Here is a 19,171-nt window from a genome sequence, read left to right as displayed (position 1 = left end):
GCGGCCTCACATAGGGCTCTTCAACCTCGACAACCACTTCCTCACATTCCTTTGGCAACTCTTGACTTGAACTTGCTATGTCAATTACCACTTGAGGCTCATCCTCCTCGACAACTTGCCTCTTTCCGTTGGCTTTCTCAAGAGTTCTCCCGCTTCGGAGCTCTACCGCCTTAACATGTTCTCTAGGGTTGTTCTCCGTAGTAGATGGCAATCCCCCTTGTGGTCTACCTTGAAGATTGATAGCAAGTTGAGAGATTTGAGTCTCAAGCATTTGATTAGTGGCGGCTTGATTCTTTTGAAGTTGCTTCATCTCTCTAAGCTCATCCATCAACTTAGCAAGCATATTCCCTTCATCCATGTTTCTTTGAGGTTGAAACCCGGGAGGATGTTGAGGTCTAGCACCCGCATTGTTGCCATGACCTTGATTGTGATGGTAATTTCCTTGTTGTTGGGGAGGTCTATTTCCACCTTGGAAGCTTGGACCCGCTTGATTAGGCCCTTGAGCATTGCCTTGCCCTTCTTGATTTCTCCACCCGAAGTTTGGATGATTCCTCCATCCGGGGTTGTAGGTGTTAGAGTAGGGGTCATTAGCTTGCCTTTGTCCCCCGATGTAGTTGACTTGCTCACTCAAGGCTTGACCCGTAACTAGGCATTCTCCTCCCGAATGGCCAAAATCACCACAAAATTCACAACCTACTTGAACATAAGCCACCGGAGCGTTTCTTTGCATAGGAGCGACTTGTTTCTTGAGAGCATCCACTTGAGCTTGAAGCGAAGCATTTGCGGCTTTTATGGACTCCATCTCCCTCACTTGATCAAGAGTCATGAGTGACTTTTGAGTAGGTGGCGCTCTTCTTTCCATAGGACCCCAAGTACTACTAACCACGGCCAATTTCTCCACCAATTCAAGGGCTTCCTCATAGGTCTTTTGCATAAGTGAACCCCCCGAAGTCGCATCGATAGTAGCTCGGGTAGTGACATTCGTCCCATCATAGAAGATTTGTATAACATGCTCTCTATTGAGCCGATGATGGGGTACACTTCGTTGTAAATCCTTGAACCGCTCCCATGCCTCATGAAGTGATTCTCCTTCAAATTGGACAAACTCAAGTATGTCTTTAGTCAACTTTGTAGTCTTGCCATGAGGGAAATATTTGTTAAGGAAGGCTTGAGCCAACTCCCTCCAATTGTGAATGGACTCATTAGGTAGAGAGTGCAACCAAATGCTAGCCTTGTCCCTCAAGGAAAAAGGGAACATCTGAAGTTTAATTTGGTCCGCCGTTATCCCATGAAGCTTGAATGTGTTTAGAACACCCAAAAACTTGGCGATATGCTCATTAGGATCCTCATGACTCAACCCAAAGAAGGCGCAACGATTTTCCAAAAGTTGAATAGTACTCGGCTTGATCTCAAAAGTTGCCGCTTGAACCGGCATTGCGAAGCATCCAAAAGTTGCATTGTCCACATCCGGCAAGAAAAACTCACCCAAAGTTTGTCTTTGTTGGTTTGGCACTTGCGCGTGCGCTTGGGGTCGATCATCCCTTAGGTGGTCTTGTTGCCTTGGTCGGTTCACATTCCCTAATGGAGGAGCGGGTGGATATTGTTGTTCCCCTCCATCCATTAGAGGATTGAACCTCCCCTCTTCATCATAATTGTTCCCCTCGTTATTCATAACTTCGGGTATACGGGCTCTTCTTCTTACACCTCTTTCGTAGTTACCGAGGTTATCTTGGAACGGTTCTAGTGGTAGATTTGCTCGTCGCGTATTGTGCATACACGAAAATCAAATTCCCTACACAAACAAAGACAAGAAAACCGAGTGTAAACCACGAAAGATAATTAATAACAATAAACCAAAAACAGAAAATAATGCTAACTCGACCGAATTTCACAATACTTTCAATCAATTAAACGCAACCTTGTCCCCGGCAACGGCGCCAAAAACTTGTTAGCAAAAATACTAACTTGTAGTAATCCGGAAATACGGAATCGATCCCACGAAGACAAGAGGTTTAAAGTGAGCGAACATGTAATTGGAAATTCAATTCGGAAAGCAACGATCAATTGGATTTATAGTAATGACTACGGAATTTAAAACTAGTGAAATCAACACTTTACGCAATTAAAAACTAAAGCAATTAATTAATAAACGGGATAAAACAATAGGAAAAGGCGTTTAGAGGTTGTTAAATCATGCCACTAACGAATCCTAGAAAATTGGGTATAGTAGTGTTATCGGCTCGGGTCAAGTTTTCCTAGATTGCCTAATCCGCTCTCTCGAGTCCGCAATTAGGTCTAATTGAGATTAGATTATCAAGTTGAAGTCTAAATCGCTCTCGCGTAATTAGAATTCAACAATGACAATCTAATCCAATCGCGAAGCTAACTTCTAACCACCTAATCCCTAAACCGCCCTAGCGTGATTAGATTTTAGGTTTGTGATCAACTAAGTCCGTCTAATTAATTGACTCTCGCCTAATTAACTAGTCTCTAAACATAGATTAATAGATCAAGTTAATCTAAGCATTAAGCCCCAATAATCACAACAAACTCCCAACACAAATCAACCTTAATCAACTATTCAACTAATCATGGCAATCATCAACAACCCCCAAACAAGGAGTTTAGCTAGCCATTATCAAAACTAAAGCAATAATTAAACAAGAATTAAACATACTATTAAGATGTAGAAAGATTACCTTTAATAAGTAGAAGAAAAACATTCAACAATAACTATAATAATGAAGCTTGAATAATAATAATCTTGCATTAATCACCAAAGTTAAGAACAAGAATCTGGAATTAAAACTAAGAACAATTGTATCTAAAAATCTGAGAATAGTAATAGGAAATGGGGGCTACAAATCTAAATCTAGTGCATAACCCTAAAAAGGGAAAATAAGGTATCCTTATATAGTACTACCCAAAATAGGGAATAAAAATACAACCCATCTAGAATGTTTGGCCCAGTAGGGAAAGAAACCAAGAAAATCTGAGCTCCCTCTATTACTCTGGTCTCGAATCGAGACACTCAACTTATGAGTGTGTCTCGATTCGAGACACACTAAGCAGAAAAATCTGCTTCTCTAGAACTTGTGTCTCGATTCGAGACACCCATTTAAGTGGGATGTCTCGATTCGAGACACCTCTTCAGAAGGGGGAGGATTTGCTTCTTTTGCTTCCGGCTTTCGACTTCTTTCGCGCTCGACTTCCGCTTCCGCTCATTTTCCACTATTTTGGCCTCAAAACTCTTCGTAATGCTCTTGATTCCCTGAAACATAAACACCCTCTATAAGCTAATCAATTCCATATAAAAGCGGGGTGAAAACACATAAAAGCATACGAAAAGACATCCTAAAGATAGGAGTATTTCACTCCTATCAGTGGCCCTATGACGTCTCGCCGGTCCTCTCTAGTGGCTAACTGGGAACTACGAGCGTAAGTCCCAAACTCGAACCCGCCTCAGACTGCAAGCGGATCCTCTCCATGGTATCGCGCTGTAAAAAGTCAAATTAGATCGTCATGTATTATATATTATTAACAAAAATAAATATTAGTAGGGTTACGTACATTAGAACCGGTCTCTGTCCCGTGATGCGTAATCCAGCTCCTGTTGATGTGCCTCTACCAGTCCATATACTCTGAATGAAAGTAGGGCTCTCGAGTATCTTGTTGTGTACCACAAATCTCTTTCTAGAGTCCCAGATGTCGATATAATCTCTAAAAGCGGCCTGGAAGTCTGAACTCCCCTTAAACTGGACGCCATGCTGGATGTGGATCTACATGGGGACCTGCGGAATAGGCTGAATCAGTCCAAACTGCTGAAGCACCATGTCCGGCTGGTGCCACTCGATAATGTGGTAGTAGATAAGTGGGACGCGCGCGCTTCAGAACTGTGCCCCCTCCACATAATGCGGCTGTAGGTTTCTGATAAGCTCTTCGGAGTATGGCTGCCAATCGATTTGCCCACGTAAAATAAAGAAGTTAGTTATAATTTATTTGTACTTTTGATTATAAATAAAAATGTTCTAAAAATAACTCACATCCGAATAGCGCAACCCATCAATTGCGTATAGGGACGTCTTGAACAACGAAGTGGCCTGCTTATCTACGCAAGTGAAATATTTTTAGCTTGTTAGTATTTACATCACACTTGTGAAATAAACTTTAGTGAAAAAGCAAAAGTTTGATGATAAATATATACTCGCCCAACGGTAGGTGCGGTATGATGTCACCGCGTCTCAACGTCAGCCTTAACGGTCTAAGTCGCTCGAATGCCCAGAGCTGAAGTATCCAAAGGTGCCCCTAATGTTGACTCTCCTCTCTGAAACCATGGTGGAGAAGCACATCTCGTGATAAAGGTGTGCGAGAACCGTCGATCCCCAGCTGACGGCCCGTAATCTCGTCAAGTCTTCCAGATGCGGGAGGATCCTCAATCCGGTCTGCCCTCTGTTAGTCGGAGAAACACAAGGTCTGTAGGGCAACCAAAAGATAGGCACGGACGGCCCAGTCCACCTTCTCATGTCCACCTGATGCGGGTAACTGCTCAAATTTGTGTAACTCTCCGTACAACCAGCTCGTGGTTACAAACCCGCCAATGGAAGTCCTGCTCGGCTCCCTATGTCTCCCAAGTAGGTGAATGGTAACACTGTTCCTGTCTCTCATTGTAGGCCCGGTCACAGCAGCTCCATTAATTGGGAATCCCGTCAAGATCGCCACATCCTGAAGCGTGATGGTGCACTCCCCCTCCGAAAATATAAAAGTATGGGTTTTCGGTCTCCACCGCTCGACCAGGGCAGTCACCAGGGATGTGTCCACCTGGTACTGCCTCATATCAATGGATCCTGAAAGTCCTGTCCGGATGACTCCCTCTCGGATGAGCGGATGAATCACGTCTAATCGGGGTACTGAGGCGCTTGAACGCGAGCATCACCCACGGGTTTCCTGAAATAGAATTTGTTTCAAAAAAAAAATTAGTTTGCTGCAAAAAAAAGACATCACAAATCATTGCTATATAAAAAAATCACAAACATTGCTATATAAAAAAATCACAAACATTGATTACCGGATGCTCCCAAACAGTCGTGGACCTGTGATCAAACTGTCTATGCAGTACGACCCCATTTAGGGTTCCGGGACGGTAGTAGTCGTGTAGGACAGGGTCAGCCATACCTATAAAAAAACAATTAGCGCCAGTTGTATTCAATTTTTGTTATAAAATATGAGTGAAATTATAACATACTATACTATAACATAAAAATAGAAAAACAACTACATATCTAACATTTTAATAAAAATAATGTACGAGTTCACAAATTAATTACGAGTTTACAAATTAGATAGGAGCTTACAAATTAAAAATAAGGTACAACTTTAAAAATTACAAATGGTAATTAAAACATTATGCACAACATCTTGGTAAAGTCCACTGGAGATATTTCATAAAGTCTTCGGAAACACTGCATTCGTAATCCTGTAATTCCAAAGTATTCCATGTCAGGGGATTGCTTTCTTCAACTTCAAAGTAATGGCCCAGGCCCAAATTTTCGCGATAAACCGCCAGTCTCCGAGTCATCACATGAATTTTAATCCTGAGACGTTGCATCAAAAATTCTATTGCCGATTTCAAGTTTCTCAAAATTGTTGTGGACATCGCTTTTGGTACAGATATGCCGTGAAAATCACAGTATGCCTCCATCTGATTTCCCACAACCTCCCCCATGAGGGCTCAGATGATACAATAACATCTCCAAAATCAGCCAAATTTCTGGAGTGCCGACCGACAAATATATGCACGTCTTGTGTTCTATCCATGCAAGGACGGATTGGGCTGTTTTCAAATGCTCGTTTTTGTTAATACCAAACTTCACATAAGAGATCCTCATGTTTTTACACAATTTATAATGTCGAAAACTTTCTACAACGTCTTGCAAAACTCATATCTGAATATTAAATAATACGATGAAATAATTAAAGTAACATCAATTTTGTAATAATTAAAATAACATCAATATTATAATAATTAAAATAACATCAATTTTGCAGTATTAAATAATAAGGAATGGTAATTTTACATATCACATATCTCTACTGTTATCGGTCGTCCCATCTTTCTCATCATGTTAATGTCTGGAATAAAGAGAACCTCTTGAGAACCAATCAAGTACTCTTGATCACGTAATAATTTATCAGGAGGTTCTCACATGATGATAAAAAAGGGACGACCGGTAAACAAACAGATCAGAAACGACATGGACCAGACTTATAGAGAGGACAATATCCCTAACTTTTGAAGTAAATGTAGTATCGCCGGCCACAATACTATTACTTGCACCAATAACAATAGAGATATGTGATATGTAAAATTACCTTTCCTTATTGTTTAATACTGCAAAATTGATGTTATATTAATTATTACAAAATTGATGTTACTTTAATTATTACAAAATTGACGTTACTATAATTATTACATCGTATTGTTTAATATTCAGGTATGAGTTTTGCAAGACGTAGAATTCTTCGACATTACAAATTGTGCAAAAATATGAGGATTCCTTTTGTGAAGTTTGGCATGGAAAAATACGAGCATTTGAAAACAGCCCAATCCGTCCTTCCATGGATAAAACACAAGCCGGACATATATTTGTCGGTCGACACTTCAAAAATTTGCCTAATTTCTAAGATGCTATTGTATCATTTGAGCCCTCATGGGGAGGTTATGGGAAATCAAATGCGAAATGGAGGCTTACTGTGATTTTCACGGCATATCTGTACCAAAGCCGATGTTAGCAACAATTTCGAAAAACTCGGAATTGGCAATAGAATTTTTGATGGAACGTCTCAGGATTGAAATTCATGTAATGACTCGGAGACTGGCGGTTTATCATGAAAAATTGGGCCTGAGTCATTACTTTGAAGTTGAAGAAAGCTGTCCCCCGGCATGGAATACTTTGGAATTACATGATTACGACTGTAGTGTTTCCGAAGATTTTAAGAAATATCTCCCGTGGACTTTGCCAAGATGTTGTGCACAATGTTCTAATTACCATTTATAATTTTTAAAGTCATACCTTATTTGTAATTTGTAAACTCCTATCTAATTTGTAAACTCGTACTTCATTTCTATTAAGTTGATAAAAATGTAGTTGTTTTTCTATTTCTATGTTATAATATAGTATGTTATAATTTCACTCGTATTTTATAACAAAAATTGAATACAACTGGCGCTAATTGTTTTTTGTAGGTATGGTTGACCCTGTCCCCCACGACTACTACCATCCCGGACCCCTAGATGGGGTCATACTGCATAGACAGTTTGATCACAGGTCCACGACTGTTAGAGAGCATCCGGTAAGCAATGTTTGTGTTTTTTTATATAACAATGTTTTGTGATGTTTTTTTTGGCGACAAGCTTATTTTTTGAAACATTTTTTATTTCAGAAAACCAGTGGGTCATGCTCGCGTTCGAGCGCCTCAGTACTTCGGTTAGACTCGATTCATCCGCTCATTCGAGAGGGAGTCATCCGGACAGGACTTTCATGATTCATCGAGATGAGGCAGTAACAGGTGGACACATCCCTGGTAGGGGTGTCAAAATGGGTAATGACACGATAACACGATTCGCCTAACCCGTAAGTTTGGCGAATCCGGGTTGAGGCTTAACGAGTTCGTGTCGAAAGCGTGTCAACCCGTTTATGACACGAAATAAATGGGTCGTGTCACGGGTTGACTCGCGAACCCATCGAACCCACCTAACCTGTTTACAAATATTAATATTTATAATAATATAAAATAAAAATAGTTATAGTTATAAAAATAAAAAAAATTACTAAATTAATGATATTAATATTAAAAATAAAATTAATTATATTAAATTTTACAAGATTAATTGATAAATTTGAGGTTAAAATTATATTTATATGGTTTCAAAAAATTCTTAAATGTTAAGTGGGTCGTGTTAATTGTGTCGTGTTAGCCGTGTAATTGTGTTAATCGTGTTACCCGTTTATCTTAACGTGTTAATCGTTTCGTGTCGTGTTAGTCGTTTAAAATTCGTGTTGTGTTAGGGTTGAGAATTTTGACACGATTAGTTAAATGGGTCGTGTTCGTGTTGACCCTAATCGTGTCAACAGAGTGGGTCGACACGACACGAACACGACCCACGAACCCATTTTGACACCCCTAGTCCCTGGTAACTGCCCTGGTCGGTAGAGACCGAAAACTCATACTTATATGTTTTCGGAGGGGGAGTGCACCATCACGCTTCAGGACGTGGCGATCTTGACGGGACTCCCAATTGATGGAGCTGCTGTGACCGGACCTAGAATGAGAGACTGGAACAGTATTACCATTAGCCTACTTGGGAGACCGAGGGAGCCGAGCAAGACTCCCAATGGCGGGTTTGTGACCACGAGCTGGTTATACGGAGAGTTCCACAAATTTGAGCAGTTGCACGCACTAGGTGGACAGGAGCAGGTGGAATGGACCGCCCGGGCCTATCTTTTTGTTGCCCTACAGACCTTGTGTTTCTCGGACTTGAACAACGCGGTCAGACTGGACTGAGGATCATCCCGCATCTGGAAGACTTGACGAGACTACGAGCCGTCAGCTGGGAATCAGCAGTTCTCGCACACCTTTAACACGAGATGTGCTTCTCCACCATGATTTCAGAGAGGATGGTCAATATTAGGGGGGGGTGCTTTTGGATTTTTCAGCTCTGGGCATTCGAGCGACTTATACTGTTTAGGCCGACGTTGAGACGCGATAACATCACACCGCACCTACCGTTGGGCGACATGTATATATTTATTATCAAACTTTTGCTTTTTCACTAAAGTTTATTACACAAGTGTGATGTTGTAAATATTAACAAGCTAAAAATATTTCACTTTCGTAGATGGACAGACCACCTCGTTTTTCAAGACGTCTCGAGACGCAACTTGACGGCCGTCAGATTAGCACTTGATGGGCTGCGCTATTCGGATGTGAGTTATTTTTAAAACATTTCATTCCATAATCAAAAGTACAAATAAATTATATTAACTTCTTTAATTTACGTGGGCAAATCGGTTGGCAGCCATACTCCAAGGAGCTTATCAGAAACCTACAACCGCATTCATTGGAGGGGGCACAATTCTGGCGTGCGCGCTGTTGAGCAAAAACCCAACTCGTAATACTCGGTAAATACGAGATCGAACCCACAAGGAGTGAATTAGGAGCAATTGATGAGAATGAATTTTAGTTATGATTCAATTCGTTTAGCGAAACACAAATGGTTGAAGTTTCAAGTAAGATTAACAACTAAATAGGCACCAAACAACTAAACAATTAAACTAACAATTCAAGCAACTATAATAATAACGACTTTAATCAATAAGTAAAAGGTGCCTAGGGGTTGAAATTATTCCTAGGTCATGCATACATAGTAATGGATGAATTGGTATCTAGCAAGGGCCTAGTTGTGCCTAGTGCACCGTTCCCGCTCTCTCGAGCCTCTAAGAACGACAAAATCAATAATCAAGTAATCAATTAATGCCTAACTCACTCTCGTGATACTAAACAAAACCAATTACCCAACATCAATTAATCAACAAATTCAAGGTCACCTAAATCCTAATCCACTCTCGTGGTATTACAATCTAGGCTTCTAATTCCAAAGTCTATTCACCTAACTATTTCTCAATGAGTCAAGCAAACACTATCATGCATTAGATAGCTAAGCTAATACAAGCATTAGAAACTAGAATTAGAACAAGCATTTAACCAATCAAACATACCAATTAACACAACATGAATGAAATCATCTCAACCCCAAACATGGGGGATTAGCTACACATACTAAGAGCTAAATTAACAAAATCATAAATGGAAGATATGGTTAAAGAGTACTTACAATAAGATGAAAAACCCACAAATAAAAGTTGCAATAGAAAATAAAACTTGTTCATCCAATAAAGCTTCAAAGATCTCAACAATGGTGGAAATATAAAAATCTGGAAATTCTATTGAAGAAGAAGACTAAAACTTAGGGATTTCTAAAATTAGGAGAGAATTCAAAAGTACAATCATAGAATAAAGTCTAGGAATAATTCTTAACCTAAAATAGAGGTAAGGTTGCTTTTATAGTACTTACAAAAGAAGGGAAAAGACAAACATTCATTTACACATGTGTTGGGCCCAAAATAGCAAATTAATAAAACCTTGTTACATCTTGAAATCAGATTTCCCCTTTCCAGCAAGCCCAAGCTCGAATAGAGCTCCTTGGGCTAAATGAGGAGCTCGATTCGAGCAACCATTTTCTGCTCCGGATCTCGATCTTCAAACCTTCGTAACTCGGTGTAGAAATGTCCGATTGAGTCGATTCTTAAACCGTTGGAAAGCTTAGGACGTCTACTTTAACTTTCATGAAGATCACGAGTTCATTTGAGGCTCCTAGATAGTCCAAATTGGTCAAATAGTGCACAGGGGTCAGCTTTTCAGATTTGCAAATGAGCTTCCGCATTGCTTTTGTCGTCTTTTCCAACTTTTGTACCAAAATGCTTCCGCAATGTTCCTAAGTACCTGAAATACTAAAACACGTAATAAGGCATTCGAAATACCATAAAACCGTGATAAAACGTTATAAAAGCATGCGGAAACGACACTCTAGATAGGAGTAAAATACTCATATCAAACCTCCTCACACTAAATCTTTGCTTGTCCCAAGCAAGAAATGAACTTAGGCAAATCAAACGGTAACTAACCATGGCGATCTCGAACAAGTATCAACAAATGAACTCCTATTCATCAATGGCTCAAATGATATTGTCTAAAATCAACAACCGCTAATGATGCACACAAGAGATGAATGCACTTTTAATGATAAAATGTGATGACAATTAAACTACACTTACAAGATTCACTCTAACACACAAGTGTTTGGGGTGTACACAATTAGGCTCAAGAAAAATGCTAATTCACCATAGGCTTGCTTTTAGTCCGATTCTCCCCTACTTAGTTCGGTAATCAATTGCTATCATATGGTCTTTTGTATGGTTTGTAACTTGGCTAGGGGTTAGGGGGTAGGTAAAGGGGGATAGTTTGGCTACAAAAATTGACTTGACGACTAGATATTTGATCACATTTATTTGTCTAACTTGGAATTTTCTTGCACATTTGAACTTCATCTTGATTTTCATGCCTTTTATTCAACGTTTCTTTTTACTCTTTTTCTTTGTTTTTTTTTTCTATTTTTTTTTATCTTTCTTTATTCTTTCTTTCTTTTGCTTTTCTTTCTTTTCTTTTGGCACATAATTACTTCTTTGCTCATGTTTTTCCTATTCTTCAAGTTAGACAAATTTCTTAATAGTTAAGAGTCATTCAAGTTAGACAAACTTCTTAACAAATATTCCCCAAGATCTATCTCCACCATACTAAAGCCAAACTCAAAACTAAACACACTTTCAAACACCCTTTTCCTTCCTCTACAATGTCCTGGAATACAAGAGCAAGCCGAGCCTCCAAGAAAAAATCCATACCTCCTAGTGAGCAAGAATTTCAAGAGGAGCTACCACCACAACCTATCCGTTCTTCAAAGAAAACAACCGCCTCCGGGGCTAGAGTAGTAGGAGTAAACACTCCGGGATCTCTCAAAAGGAAATACAAGGCACCCTTTGAAATCCGTTCGGTTAGAGAGGGGGAACGCTATGAAAAGCTTTCAAAATTGGGTGTCACCGATGCTTATGCTATTTGTTGGGAGACTATGAAGAAATTGGGCATTCATGAGAAGTTGGAGGGGGATATTCAATTCCTTTTTCTTGACAAGTTGATAAGGATACCGCACGATCAATGCGAGGCGCTCACATTTAAATTCTTCACCACTCTTGCACCAACCAACGATACTTCTATTACATTTCGGTTGGATGGCAAGGAGCTGGAATACACCATGGAAAACTTGTTTCAAGATTTTGCATTGAATGATGAGGGATTGAAAGAGTTGCCGGAAATGGGTGCTTTTGAGGCAAGCGAGGTGTGGAACAAGGTATCGGGTAAACCGAGCCACGACTCACATGTCTCCAAGTTGAAAGAGGTTCGGGATATTGCTACCATAGTCTTGCTCAAGTGGTATGGCCACACCTTTTATGGACGCCATGAACATAACAAAATAACGAAGTCGGATTTATTCCTTTTGCAAGCTTTGTATCACCCACGGAACCGGACAAACAAGTGCATTTGGCGTATCGCTTGATGAAGTTGCTCCAAGAGACTCCTAGAGTTCAAAAGAAGAAAGGTTTCTGATGGTTGGTGTTGTTTTTTGCAAGAAAAGATCCGGAGTTTGATGAAAGCAAGTATCAAATTCAACCGCCACGAATGATCGATATGGATCACTTGAGTATAGGAGGGTATGTGAGGAACAAAAGAGTTTTGGGAAAATACAAGTACGATAATTGGGTGGAAGGACATCCCGGCGAACCAATTCCGCCTAGATTGTGCGCATCACCAAGGCAAGAGGTAGAGCCGAGGCGAGCTAAAGAGCCGGTGCGGAGGAAAGACAAACATGCGGCCGGCACTAGTGCCGAGAATCAAGATGTCCCGGAAGGGGTACAATGGGAACCACCGGCTCCTAATGTGGATGCAAGGAATGATTTTGAAGCCGCACAACTCCGATTCATGGAAGATCAACGCAAGATGTGGGCACGTATGGAATATCGCCAAAAGAGGCTTCATGATCGACAAAGGCGTCACGAGGAGAAATTACGTGCCTATTTCAATGCCCAAGGGGGGCCCCTATCCATCTCCAACTCCATCGCCTGAACCACCGGAATTCGACTAAAACAAGATTTGCATTTCTCTAACTCAACTCATACAATTTTGCTTTATATTTCTTGCTTAGGGACTAAGTTCGAAATAGTGTGAGGAGGGTTAGTCAATTGTATGTCGTTAGTTGAAATTTATCTTATTTTATGCTTTAGTGTGCTTTATTTTGTTTTGTTGTTTAGTTGTGTTAGTGGTCTAGTTGTCGAGTCGCCTCCGCTAAATCTTTGTTCTAAGCATGATAGTGAATGTTTTGAATGTTTGTGATTGCGGCGGAATTTGGAAATTTATCAACTTGTGACATCTCTCGATCTTTAATGGCATGAATGTGTTTTTTTCTAATTCAAACAACTTCTAAGGATGATTGATTGACTGATGAAAATGCTTTTGTGTGACGAATTTTGATGGAAATTGGGTGAAAATGTTCTTTGGTGAAAACAATTGTGAGCATGATAGTTGTTTTGGGATTTGGATGCATGATGTGCAAATTTTTGAAAATTTTGTGTCATTTGTGAATAAATTGGGCATGAATGGCATGAGAACATAGGAATTGAATAAGTGCATAACACCACATTCTTTTCTAAAATGTTGAGCCTTGATTACAATTCTTGTTTGTTGTGTGCTATATTCCTAGAACTTGCTTGGTGTCCATTTAAGACTATATAGTTGAGTGTCAATTGCTAAATGAATATGGCATTAGGATCACCATTTTGTTCAAGACCACTTAAAAAGTCTACCCTTACCACTAGATCACCCCCTTTGAGCCTTAAGCCATTTCTTTCGAATTGTAACACATGTTAACACACCATCCCTTCAACAATTTACCCTTTGAAAATACCCCATACATCAAATATTTCCACTTCTTGAACCGAAGTCAAAGGCATCTCGTCTCTTTTTGAGATGTTGCCTACACGTTGACACCGATCACAATGGTCAACAAACTCTTTGGCATCACGAAATAAGGTTGGCCAAAAGAACCCGCTCTCAAGCACTCTAGCTGAGTTTTTTGCCGAACCATAATGTCCGGTCTCATGACATGAACTCAAAATGGGCATCATTTCGCCCAAGGCCACACATCGTCACAACATTCCATCCCCACATATTTTAAACAAGAAAGGTTCATCCCACAAGTACCTTTTAACATCGGATAAGAACTTCTTCCTTTTGTGGGATGTCAAGTCCGGAGGCATGACTTCCGATGAGAGGTAATTTGCAAAATCGGCATACCATGGTGTCTCCACTTCCCGAATCATCATAAGCGTTTCGTCTGGAAACCGCTCATTAATCTCCACACCAATAGGAATTGGTTCCGGATTCTCGAATCTCGAAAGGTGATCCGCTACCACATTCTCCGTAACTTTCTTATCTCGGATTTCTACATCGAACTCTTGCATGAGAAGAATCCACCGAATGAGCCTTGGCTTCGCATCTTGCTTAGTGAATAGATACCGTAAAGCGGCATGGTCGGTGTATATGATGCATTTCGACCCAAGCAAATATTGTCTAAACTTGTCGAGGGCAAAGACAACCGACAACATTTCCTTTTCGGTAGTGGTATAGTTGAGTTGTGCTCCCGCCATAGTTCTATTAGCGTAGTAGATCACATGCACCCGCTTGTCCTTTCTTTGCCCCAACACCCAACCCAATGCTTGGTCACTAGCGTCACACATTAGCTCAAAAGGCAAACTCCAATCTGGAGATGAGATAATGGGAGCGGTCACAAGTGCCTCCTTTAGTTTCTCAAAAGCATCTTGACATTCCTTTGTGAAGTCAAACGGTGCATCTTTTACTAGCAAACTTGTCAAAGGCCGTGCAATAGATGAAAAATCCTTAATGAATCGCCGGTAAAAACCCACGTGGCCCAAAAATGCCCGAACTCCTTTGACCGTAGCCGGAGCGACTAATTTTTCAATAACCGCCGTCTTTGCCCTATCCACTTCAATTCCCGCCTCCGATATCCTATGCCCGAGTACAATGCCTTCATCCACCATGAAATGACACTTTTCCCAATTTAGTACCAAATTTGTCTCCACACATCGTGCTAAAACCCGCCTTAGATTCGCTAAACAACCATCGAACGAATCGCCAAACACGGAGAAATCATCCATGAACACCTCCATTATATCCTCAATTATGTCGTTGAAGATTGAGGTCATACATCTTTGGAATGTGGCGGGTGCGTTGCATAGTCCGAAGGGCATTCGCCGGTATGCAAAAGGTACCGTAGGGGCATGTGAAGGTCGTCTTCTCTTGATCTTCCGGGAGAATTAATATTTGATTGTAACCGGAGTACCCATCAAGGAAACAATAAAACTTGTGTCCCGCTACCCTTTCTAACATTGATCGATAAATGGTAACGGAAAGTGATCTTTTCGGGTTACCTCGTCGAGCTTCCGATAATCGATGCATACTCGCCAACCGGTTACCGTCCTTGTGGAGATTTGCTCTCCTTTTTCGCTCTCCACCATTGTCATACCTCCCTTTTTAGGAGCACATTGAATAGGACTAACCCACTCACTATCCGAAATTGGATAGATTATTCCGGCGTCGAGGAGCTTGACGATCTCTTTGTGAACTACCTCCTTCATATTCAGATTTAATCTTCGTTGCCTTTGAGTCGACTTCTTTGACTCGTCTTTGAGATTAATCTTATGCATCACAATTTGAGGACTTATACCTCGAATGTCGGAGATTTGCCACCCATTGCTAACATGTGCTCTTTCACTACTTGCACAACCTTCCTTTCTTGATCCTTAGAGATCTTATTTGAGATGATTATCGGCAAGGTCTCATTTTCCCCAACAAAAGTATACCGGAGGTGTGGCGGAAGCGACTTCATTTCAACCTTCGGGGGAAACTCCGAAGATGGTGGAGTCACACCATTGCTCTTGTTTAAACTTTCCGGCTTCGGTTCATCCTCTCTAGTATATTCATCATTCCCCGACCCGAAATGAAACGAAACTTGAGAGATTTGTTGAGGACAAATTTCTACCCTCTTTGCTTCGTTCAACAACTGCACATTCTCCCGGAGTTGCTCTTCCACAATCTCATCAATCACATCAATCCTCATGCAATACTCCTCCTCGATGGCATTCCACATCACTCTCTTCATATCAAACTCCACACTTTCCTCATCAATTCTCAAGGTGAGCTTGCCGGCATGAACATCGATGAGAGCACGCCCGGTGTTCATAAAAGGGCGACCAAGAATCATAGGACATTCTTTATTTACCGCATAGTCTAAGGTCACAAAATCCACCGGAAAGATGAATTTATCCACTTTAACGAGTACGTCTTCCACTATCCCATACGGCTTTTTGAGAGAGATCGGCAAGTTGCAATACCATCGAGGTCTGTTTTACCGGTTGATCACCAAACAAAGACCTAAAAAGAAACAATGGCATCAAATTAATACTTGCCCCAAGATCACATAAGCAATTTATAGCATTCATATTTCCTATGGTGCAAGGTATAAAAAAACTCTCTGAATCTTTAAGCTTTATCGGTAAGTTGCTTTGGATTATGGAACTACAATGCTCCGTGAGCGGTATTGTCCCACCTTGCTCCCAACTACGCTTGTTCATAATTATGTTTTTTTAAGAATTTGGCATATTGGGGCATCTCCCGAAGTGCATCCGCCAAGCTTAGATTGATTTGCAATTTCTTGAAAATCTCAAGGAACTTGTGAAATTTTTCGTTCCCTTAAGCTTTCCTTAACCGGCTTGGGAATGGAACCGGTGGTACAAACGGTGGCGGCGGTGATGGCCTCACATAGGGCTCTTCAACCTCGATAACCACTTCCTCACATTTTGTTTGTAGTTCTTGACTTGAGCTTGCTACATCAACAACCACTTGAGGCTCATCCTCCTCAACAACATGCTTCTTCCCATTGGCTTTCTCAAGGTTTCTCCCGCTTCGGAGCTCTACCGCCTTAACTTGTTCTCTAGGGTTGTTTTCCGTAGTGGATGGCAACCCTCCTTGAGATCTTCCTTGAAGCGAAATCGCCATTTGAGAAATTTGAGTTTCCAAATGATGGGTAGTAGAAGCTTGATTCTTCTCCCTTTGCTCCATTTTCTCTAACTTCGCTAGTACCTTGGAAAGCACATTTCCCTCATCCGTATTCTTTTGTGGTTTGAATCCCGGAGGGTGTTGAGGTCTACCACCATAGTTGTTTCCTTGCCCTTTATGGTTATGATAAGGGCCTTGATAAGGACCTTGTTGTTGGGGCCTACTTCCTCCTTGGAAACTAGGATCCGCTTGTTGATTTGCTTGCACATTGCCTTGGCCCTCTTGATTCTTCTATCCGAATTAGGATGGTTTCTCCACCCCGGATTATAGGTATTCGAGTAAGGATCATTCCCTTGGCGTTGACCTCCCACATTGTTCGCTCCACGCTTGACCCGTGGCATAGCACTCATTACTTCCATGATTGAAATCTCCACAATGCTCACAACCTACTTGGACATACGCAACCGGAGCATTCCGTGGAGCCACTTGCTTCTTCAAGGCATCAACTTGACTTTGCAAAGAGGCATTCATAGCTTTCATTGCTTCAAACTCCTTGGATTGGTCAAGTGTCATTAATGCCTTTTGAGCCGGTGGTCTTCTCCTTTTCGAGGACCAAGTGCTACTCACCATAGCCAATTTTTCAATCAACTCATTAGCCTCATCAAGCGTCTTTTGCATCAAAGAACCTCCCGCGGCCGAATCAATGGTCAAGATCTCACCCAAACCATTATAGAATATTTGAAGCACATGCTCCCTTACAAGTCGATGATGAGGTACGTGCCTTTGGAGATCCTTGAACCTCTCCCAAATTTCATAGAGAGATTCCCCCTCATATTGGTAATAATCAATGATGTCTTTTGTCAACTTTGCGGTTCTCCCCATCAGAAAGTACTTGTGAAATGATGCATTAGGTAATGACCGAAGACACAAGCTAGCCTTATCTCTTAGTGAGACTGGAAACATCTGAAGTTTGATTTGATCGGCGGTGTTGAATGTGTCCAACACTCCCAAGAACTTGGCTATGTGTTCATTCGGAGCCTTACTTGGTAACCCAAAGAATTGGCACCAATTCTCTAGGAGTTGAATCGTGCTAGGCTTGATTTCAAAAAGTAGCCGCGGTGACCGGTCTTGCAAAGCACCCAATGAACTTGAGGGTGATTGTCCCCTTGTTGCTCTTGCCGATTTCTCTCATCGAGTGGAGGAGGCGGATGTTGCCTCACTCCATCGTTTTGAGGGTGATATTGCTCCTCCTCATAGTTATCTTCCCCATGTTCCATGATAACAGGTATACGATTCTCCCTTCTCACACTTCTTTCCAATCTCCCGAGGTTGTCTTGAAACGGTTCTAGCGGAAGATTGGCCCTTCGTGTATTGTGCATACATTATAGTCGATCTCCTACACAAACAACAACAAACAAACCACGCGTAAATTCGGAAAGAAGCAAAAACAACAAAAGTGATAAAAACAGAAAATAGAGCTAACTCGACCGAACAATAACTAATTTCAATCAATCAATAAACATTTGTCACTCCCCGGCAACGGCGCCAAAAACTTGTGGAGCAAAAACCCAACTCGTAATACTCGGTAAATACGAGATCGAACCCACAAGGATTGAATTAGGAGCAATTGATGAGAATGAATTTTAGTTATGATTCAATTCGTTTAGCGAAACATAAATGGTTGAAGTTTCAAGTAAGATTAATAACTAAATAGCCCCTAAACAACTAAACAATTAAACTAACAATTCAAGCAACTATAATAATAACGACTTTAATCAATAAGTAAAAGGTGCCTAGGGGTTGAAATTATTCCTAGGTCATGCATACATAGTAATGGATGAATTGGTATCTAGCAAGGGCCTAGTTGTGCCTAGTGCACCGTTCCCGCTCTCTCGAGCCTCTAAGAACGACAAAATCAATAATCAAGTAATCAATTAATGCCTAGCTCACTCTCGTGATACTAAACAAAACCAATTACCCAACATCAATTAATCAACAAATTCAAGGTCACCTAAATCCTAATCCACTCTCGTGGTATTACAATCTAGGCTTCTAATTCCAAAGTCTATTCACCTAACCATTTCTCAATGAGTCAAGCAAACACTAAATCATGCATTAGATAGCTAAGCTAACACAAGCATTAGAAACTAGAATTAGAACAAGCATATAACCAATCAAACATACCAATTAACACAACATGAATGAAATCATCTCAACCCCAAACATGGGGGATTAGCTACACATACTAAGAGCTAAATTAACAAAATCATAAATGGAAGATATGGTTAAAGAGTACTTACAATAAGATGAAAAACCCACAATAAAAGTTGCAATAGAAAATAAAACTTGTTCATCCAATAAAGCTTCAAAG

The 19,171-nt window shown here is 40.8% G+C and overlaps 1 protein-coding gene and 1 non-coding gene across 8 annotated transcripts in view; one reads left to right on the top strand and one right to left on the bottom strand.

Moving 5' to 3' along the window:
* The window catches only part of LOC126654487 (ubiquitin-like-conjugating enzyme ATG10), a 36,574-nt gene that overhangs the window by 10,506 nt on the left and 6,897 nt on the right, over positions 1-19,171 (bottom strand). The window contains exons 7-10 of one of the 7 annotated variants that reach the window (XR_008789497.1): positions 5,066-5,172; positions 4,044-4,944; positions 3,571-3,950; positions 3,093-3,497 (exon numbers count right to left, since the gene is read on the bottom strand). The exons of 1 other annotated variant lie outside the window; for it this stretch is intronic. The gene's annotated coding sequence lies outside the window, so the exon portion shown is untranslated. Of the gene's footprint in view, positions 1-3,092; positions 3,498-3,570; positions 4,945-5,065; positions 5,173-9,983; positions 18,197-19,171 lie in introns of those variants that run through there. 5 more of the 7 variants (XR_008789496.1, XR_008789499.1, XM_056103695.1 and 2 more) reach the window with 5 other exon arrangements.
* On the top strand, positions 17,560-17,667 carry LOC126658925 (small nucleolar RNA R71). Its single transcript, XR_007634491.1, has one exon. It is a non-coding gene; the product is annotated as a small nucleolar RNA R71 (small nucleolar RNA).

The sequence above is a fragment of the Mercurialis annua genome, linkage group LG7 (genome assembly GCF_937616625.2).
Source record: "Mercurialis annua linkage group LG7, ddMerAnnu1.2, whole genome shotgun sequence".
Taxonomy (NCBI): domain Eukaryota; kingdom Viridiplantae; phylum Streptophyta; class Magnoliopsida; order Malpighiales; family Euphorbiaceae; genus Mercurialis; species Mercurialis annua.
This window is presented reverse-complemented; position numbering and strand designations above follow the sequence as displayed.